Below are 6,918 nucleotides of genomic sequence, written 5' to 3' on the forward strand. Positions count from 1 at the left end.
TCACTACATACACATACGGCGACCGATCTGTGCACCAGTGGTATCAGAGCGAAGCTGAGATCGAGAGCTTCCAATCGCTTACCATCTTGCGCGAAGGCGGAGCTCCTGGAACGATCGAGCTCTACAATCAGTTTCGTCGCGAAAGCTCGATACCAACGTGTTCCTAGCGGTCAAGAACCCCCTTCTGCACCCTCTGATCGCGAGAGACCAGCCTCTGTAGGTGGAGGACCACGTGGATACTTCCTTCAACAAGTCGTCTTCATACAGATAAGAAACACTAAACTCCATAGCCAAAAGCTTTCAAAGCTTTAACACAAAGCTTATTAAGCTTAATAGTAAGCTTATTAAAAAGCTTAAAGACTCGAATTATTCCGCCTGTGGTGGGAGTATCTTTTCGTTGCCATCGATTTCACCGAGTACATCCTGGCGTCCACGAAAATCAGCTTGGTGACTTAAGCTTTTAAGTCCTCCAAGCACTCCAAGCCTTCTTAATCCTGCAAGTCACAAAGGTCACTAAAGACTTACTCAACAACTATCATAGAGACAGTTCACACGCAGAAGCACACGAATCAGTCTATTGCTCTCTTAAAGTCCCTGTTCACACTTGTTGGAAACTTACTGAACCAGTTTCAGCAAACACAGAAGTTCATACGCAGTTCCTAAGCAACACTATTCTCTTGGAAGATGGTTGTGTCAACGAATATTGCAATCGCAAAGGAGAAAGACTACAATAGCCAAACAAAATATACAAGCCTTGTAAACCCGCCTTTGGGCTATGCTCATCCCGCTAATAAGATTTCGAGAGTATGAGGTCTTTTGGAATTTTGCAGGATGACTGAACAAAACATGGACGATCTTATGGCTGAAGGTGATCTACCCTAACCAACGATGGAGCAAAAGTTGGATTTGATTATGATGCAGCTTGAAGAAGAACGAAGAGCCCGACAAGCTTTGCAAGTTCAATTGGCCAATCTGCAACGATCTACCACCGACCAAGATGGATCGCAACCCGAAGATCTTATACAACGTACCATCAATGCAACACTTGAAGCCCAATCCATCCGCAAAGAAACAAAGATAAGTAAAAGAAACTTTAAATTTCGTACTTTCAATGGATCATGTGATGGAAAGACTGTACTTGCTTTTATCAATCAATTTGATGATTACTTCCATGAAGAAATATACGCTGAGAAAGACAAAATTAAATGTGTCACTAACCATTTAGTTGACCGAGCATCGTTATGGTGGATTGTGGTCCACAAGAGCGTTGATTGTCCCACTACATGGGAGACTTTCCAAAAGAAATTTTTGCAGAATTTCCTTCCTCCTCAATTCCATGAAAAAGCCATCAAGCAATGGGATCTTCTACAACAAAGGGATTGCGAATCTATTTCCCAATACACTGAACGTTTCTGGAATGCCCTACTGCAATTACGTATGCTCGAAGATGTACCTGAAGCAAATCATAAACGCAAGTTTATGTCTGGCCTACTTGGACATTTCTATGCAGAAGTCAATATGTTCAAGCCAACAACTTTTGAAGATGCAATTTCCTTGGCCCATGACACTGAAGATAAGATTCGCGGAAGAGACAAGCGACCACAACAATTTCCAACTAATGGTAACTTTGGTTCCAAATAATTTAATTCAAATTTTTGAAGATTCAATCAAAGTTGTTTTCTTCTATCTTCATTCCGTAAATCTTGGACACGACCACCTGCCTTGCCATCAAACAACAATCCAAACCCTAAGCCATCCTCACAGTCAAATCCCAACATTCCTAAACTTCCTGCCATTACCAATAATGTATCCAAAGCAAAACCCGTAGTTTGTTACAAATGCCATCAACCTAGACATCTAGCAGCCAATTGTCAAACCAAAAAGCCACCTGTCCATATCAATTATCTCGGAGCAATAGAAGAAGAAGAACGTGAGGAAATGCCAGACTTTATGGAAGATGATGATGACATTGGTATTACTTCGGATACTTTGCCAGGTATGCCAACTCCCCATTCTTTATTAACAATGAAATGTTTTGTGCATGGTAAAGAAAATACTATTTTACATGATGATGGGAGCACACATGACTTTATTTCTGCAAAGTTAGTCAAAGAATTAAATTTACAAACTGTTTCTACACATTATCGCATCAAGGCTGCATTCCTAGGAACGAGATATAATGGAACACAAGAGGTGCATAATTTAGAAATTAAAATTGGTGAATATACTGAACGAAGAAATTTCCTAGTTGTACCTTTGCAGTCTAGTGAAATTATCTTAGGAATGCCTTGGCGTCATCAATACAATCCTGACATAGATTATTCTACGCATTAAAGCGTGCTATTTTGTAATTTGGGCTATTATTTGAGCTTGAAGATGAATAATATATGAAATACATGCTTTGTGGAGCACTCACACAAGACATGGGGGGAGATTGCACCCAATGGTCTCTTGTTCATGTCGTGTAAGCTTTCTTCATTGGTTTTTGTGTAAAAAGTAGAGTTCTTTTGTTCTTGGAGACCTTCTGACGCTCACTACGCGCACATATGGCGACCGATCTGTGCACCACCTCCACAAGCAGAGTCATAATACTCTTCCAAGATAAACAAAACTTCATCAGGCATAATACATCCACGATAAACATCATCAATCACTTGCTGATATAGTGTTCCTATAATCAAGGAAAACTTTAAGGCTTGCTACCTAATTTTTCTTTTTTCGGCAATGCATCAAGGAATTTATCTTCTGATACCATTTTTAGATTACACATGCAAAGTTTATGGCAGTTTGTGCTTAAATAACTTAACTAAAAACTAGTCACCAATGTGAAGTGCACAAACAACCTTTTCATGATTTCTTTCTACTACGTCATGCTATGAGAGAAGAAAAAGGGGAAATCAGTCTTTCTCCATCGTTGATCAGCAGTACACGGATAGGGCTTGCTTCTTGTTGCTAAAATGGAAGAAAGAGCTCGAGAAGGAGGTGCTGTAATGAATTTACAGGCTTGCTGTCCTGTAAAACAGCAGTGATAGAAGAGGGAATATGGAGGAATTTGATAATGGAGAAGTGGGGGATGATGATGGGGATGGATGGGGCCAGTCTCTGGCTATCTGTGGGTGTTGTACATGAGTTTACAGCAAAGAAAAATGATGTTGAATGAAGAAAAATGAGCTCTTATTTATAGGAGGGGGGAGAGCTAGTACAAAAGGGAAAAGTGGAGTAGCACAAGACAAGTGTCCAGCCACATGTCATGAGATGTGACAAGTGGTGGGACACTTGGAAACTTGTGTGACAAGTGTCTTGACACTTGTCTCTTCTCTATGGCCTTCCTTTTTGGGTTGAATACTGTCAAGAATAGAAACAACCAAATTTAGTAAGCACAGTCAGAGTACAGAACTTACTATTTTTAGAATGACATCCCTATTTTTTAGGACTAGCATTTTTAGGCTAATGCGAGGCTCCTAAAATTTAAGGACCTCCTAAAATTTAGGGATCTCCTAAAATTTAGGGGACCCCCCCTCCCCCCCCCCCCCAATATGGGTGTCATATGAAAGCTTTTTCCGTGTACATCGCAAAAATGGTATCCGAATCTTCATGTGACTTTCCTATGCAAAGAAATGTGCATTTCAAGCTTTCAGCCCACACATGCACATATACAAGCATTTCATGATCATGCCATCTTGTTGATTGTAACTGTTTGTTCTGGTGGAACTAGCCCACACTTCAAGGCATCAATCCTTTCTGTGTGCGAGTCTAACCCTGATATGCGTGAGTTCTAGTCACAGACGCCCAATCAGGCCATATAGGTGGAAGTGTGAACTATCTTTTCTCTAACCCACCGCGTGGGTCCACCATAACCTATGACCACTCATCAGTGGCCAGCTCCAATGCACTTTTCTTTATATCTAATTAGTGCAAAGGAAATAAATTTAATAAATCATTATATAGACAAATTAATGAAAAAGGATACAAATTCTCTTTCTATAGAGTTGTGACAGCCCTCTGGCTTTTATTCAGCTGTCCTCAGCTGAAAAGCTTCTTAATATTGCTGTAGAATATTTGGGTAATCCTTCATGAATTTTTCATCTACCCACTGTGCATCTGTTGTGGGTAGATTCTTGAATTTTAGTAAGAATTTTTGTGTCACAAGGCCACTTCTCGTGGTTCGATCCTTGAGAAACAAAATCTTTTCAGGCTCCAAGAGTTGCTCTGTTTCTTCAACTTCTGGGGGATCTTCAGTAATGGGTTCCTTTGGTTTTGGTCCTATGTAAGGTTTTAGCAAACTTACATGAAAAGCGTTGTGTATTTTCCAATGAGCAGGAAGCTCAAGTCGATAAGAAACTTCATTTATTTTCTCAATCACTTTGAAGGGTCCAAAGTACCTACTGGAGAGCTTTGGAAAATATGAATTTTGACCAGAACCTTGTTTGAGCCTGCTTTTATCAAACTTTAGCAAGACATATTGACCTTTTTCAAAAGCCAAAGGTCTTCTTCATTTATCTGCTTACTTCTTTTGTCGCTCTTGGGCAACTTTGATAGTGGCTCGAACTTGATCCATTGCGGTTTTTAAATCTGAAGCAAACTCATCAGCAGCAAAAATCTTATCTTTAGTGCGAATAATTGGAGGAGGAATCACTTTACCCTGTACTATTTCATTTGGAGCTTTCCTTGTGGATGAGTGCACTGTATTTTTGTAAGCAAACTCCAATAATGGAAGATATTTCTCCCATTGTGACTTATGTTCACTAACATAAGCTTTCAACATATCCAAAAGAGTGAGATTCATCACCTCTGTTTGGCCGTCAGTTTGAGGATGAAAAGCTGAGGAGAACTTTAAAGTGGTTCCCAAATTCTCAAATAAAGCACGTCAAAAGTTACTTGTGAATTTGGAGTCTCTATCTGAAATGATCTCAGAAGGCATACCATGTAATCTGAAGATATGTTGAATGAAAAGTCTTGCAGCTTGTGCGGATTTCAATGTTTTATGACATGGAATAAAATGTGATTGTTTGTTGAATCTATCAATTATGACCCAAATCATATCATGACCTTGAGGTCTTCTTGGAATACCTGAGATGAAATCCATTGTGATAGATTCCCATGGATCTTTGGGCACTGGAAGAGGTTGCAACAATCCTGGAATCTTCTGCCTATTATATTTGGATTTTTGGCATACCAGACAAGCCTCAATGAAGTTATGTGTATCTCTTCGTAATGTTGGCCAATAAAAGTAGCACTCAATTGCACTTAGAGTGGTTGCCTTCCCTCTATGCCCTACATAAGGGGGTTCATGACTTTCTTTAAGCACCTTTTGTCGAACAGGAAGAGTGACACAAAGGCGATTGTTCATGAGAAGGTAACCGTCTTTGATGGAATAATCTGGATGAGAACCTCCTTGCTGTAAATTTGACCAAATTGCTGCAAAATCAGTATCTTCATCATAAGTATTCTTCATCGTTTGAAAATCTTCATGATGAGCCACTGTAATAGTTGCAATGCGAGGCACTCTAGAAAGTGCATCAGCAACTACATTTTGTTTCCCTGGAGTGTACATAATTTGAAAATGTAACATAGACAAGAAATTTTCCCATCTTGCATGTTTCTCCTGCAAATGCTTTTGAGTCTTGAAATACTTCAAGCTTTGATGATCAGTTTTAATAAGGAATTCATTGCCTAAAAGATAATGTTTCCATATCTTTAAAGCATGAACCACTGCTAAGAGCTCCTTTTCATAAATGTCATACCTTTTCTCCACATCATTTAGATGGCGGCTTTCAAAGGCTACAGCATGGCTTTCTTGATTTAGCACTGCACCAATACAATCACCGCAAGCATCTGCTTCCACCACAAATGGTTTTACCAGATCTGGAATGATAAGAACAAGTCTAGAAGTAAGAGCTGTTTTCAGCCTTGTGAAGGCTGCCTTCTCTTTTTCCTTCCATTGGAAAGAGATCTTCTTCTTTGTAAGGTCATGAAGTGGAGAAGCCATATGTGCAAAATGCTTGATGAAGCGGCGGTAATAAGAACATAAGCCAAGAAACGATCGCACCTCATGTACATCATGAAGATGAGGCCATTCTTGGATTATCCTGATCTTTTCAGGATCCATCTGAATCCCTTCAGAAGAGATGACATGCCCAAGGTAATTTATTTTATGCATGAAAAATTTGGACCATTTCTCGATTTTTGTGTGTCATCCTAGCGCAGGGGCCATGCTAATCTTCTCTGTATCGTTCCAATTTTATCAGATGTCTCCGAAATTTAGGGACCCCCCCCCCCCCCCCCCAATATGGGTGTCATATGAAAGCTTTTTCTGTGTACATCACAAAAATGGTATCCGAATCTTCATGTGACTTTCCTATGCAAAGAAATGTGCATTTCAAGCTTTCAGCCCACACATGCACATTATATAAGCATTTCATGATCATGCCATCTTGTTGATTGTAACTGTTTGTTCTGGTGGATCTAGCCCACACTTCAAGGCATCAATCCTTTCTATGTGCGAGTCTAACCCTGATATGCGTGAGTTCTAGTCACAGACGCCCAATCGGGCCATATAGGTGGAAGTGTGAACTATCTTTTCTCTAACCCACCGCGTGGGTCCACCATAACCTGTGACCACTCATCAGTGGCCAACTCCAATGCACTTTTCTTTATATCTAATTAGTGCAAAGGAAATAAATTTAATAAATCATTATATAGACAAATTAATGAAAAAGGATACAAATTCTATTTCTATAGATTTGTGACAATTAATAAATTTTCAATGATCAAACACAAGCATGCACATCAAGATTATGAGTTAGAGTGAAGAGATTAACTTCAATGAATTTCCATGATCAAATTCAAATCCAATTGCAAAGATGAAAGACAATTGAGCTTGCTAATTTAGGATGGAATGGCATTCAAGTAAGAGGA

The 6,918-nt window shown here is 39.5% G+C and overlaps 1 non-coding gene across 1 annotated transcript; it reads right to left on the bottom strand.

Moving 5' to 3' along the window:
* Positions 1 to 6,161: 6,161 nt before the first annotated feature.
* Positions 6,162 to 6,269, bottom strand: LOC148026985 (U6 spliceosomal RNA). The gene has a single exon (XR_015692991.1). It is a non-coding gene; the product is annotated as a U6 spliceosomal RNA (small nuclear RNA).
* Positions 6,270 to 6,918: the final 649 nt, after the last annotated feature.

The sequence above is a fragment of the Lygodium microphyllum genome, chromosome 13 (genome assembly GCF_053477565.2).
Source record: "Lygodium microphyllum isolate KBCC chromosome 13, Lygodium_microphyllum_v1.1.10, whole genome shotgun sequence".
In the NCBI taxonomy this organism is placed as follows: domain Eukaryota; kingdom Viridiplantae; phylum Streptophyta; class Polypodiopsida; order Schizaeales; family Lygodiaceae; genus Lygodium; species Lygodium microphyllum.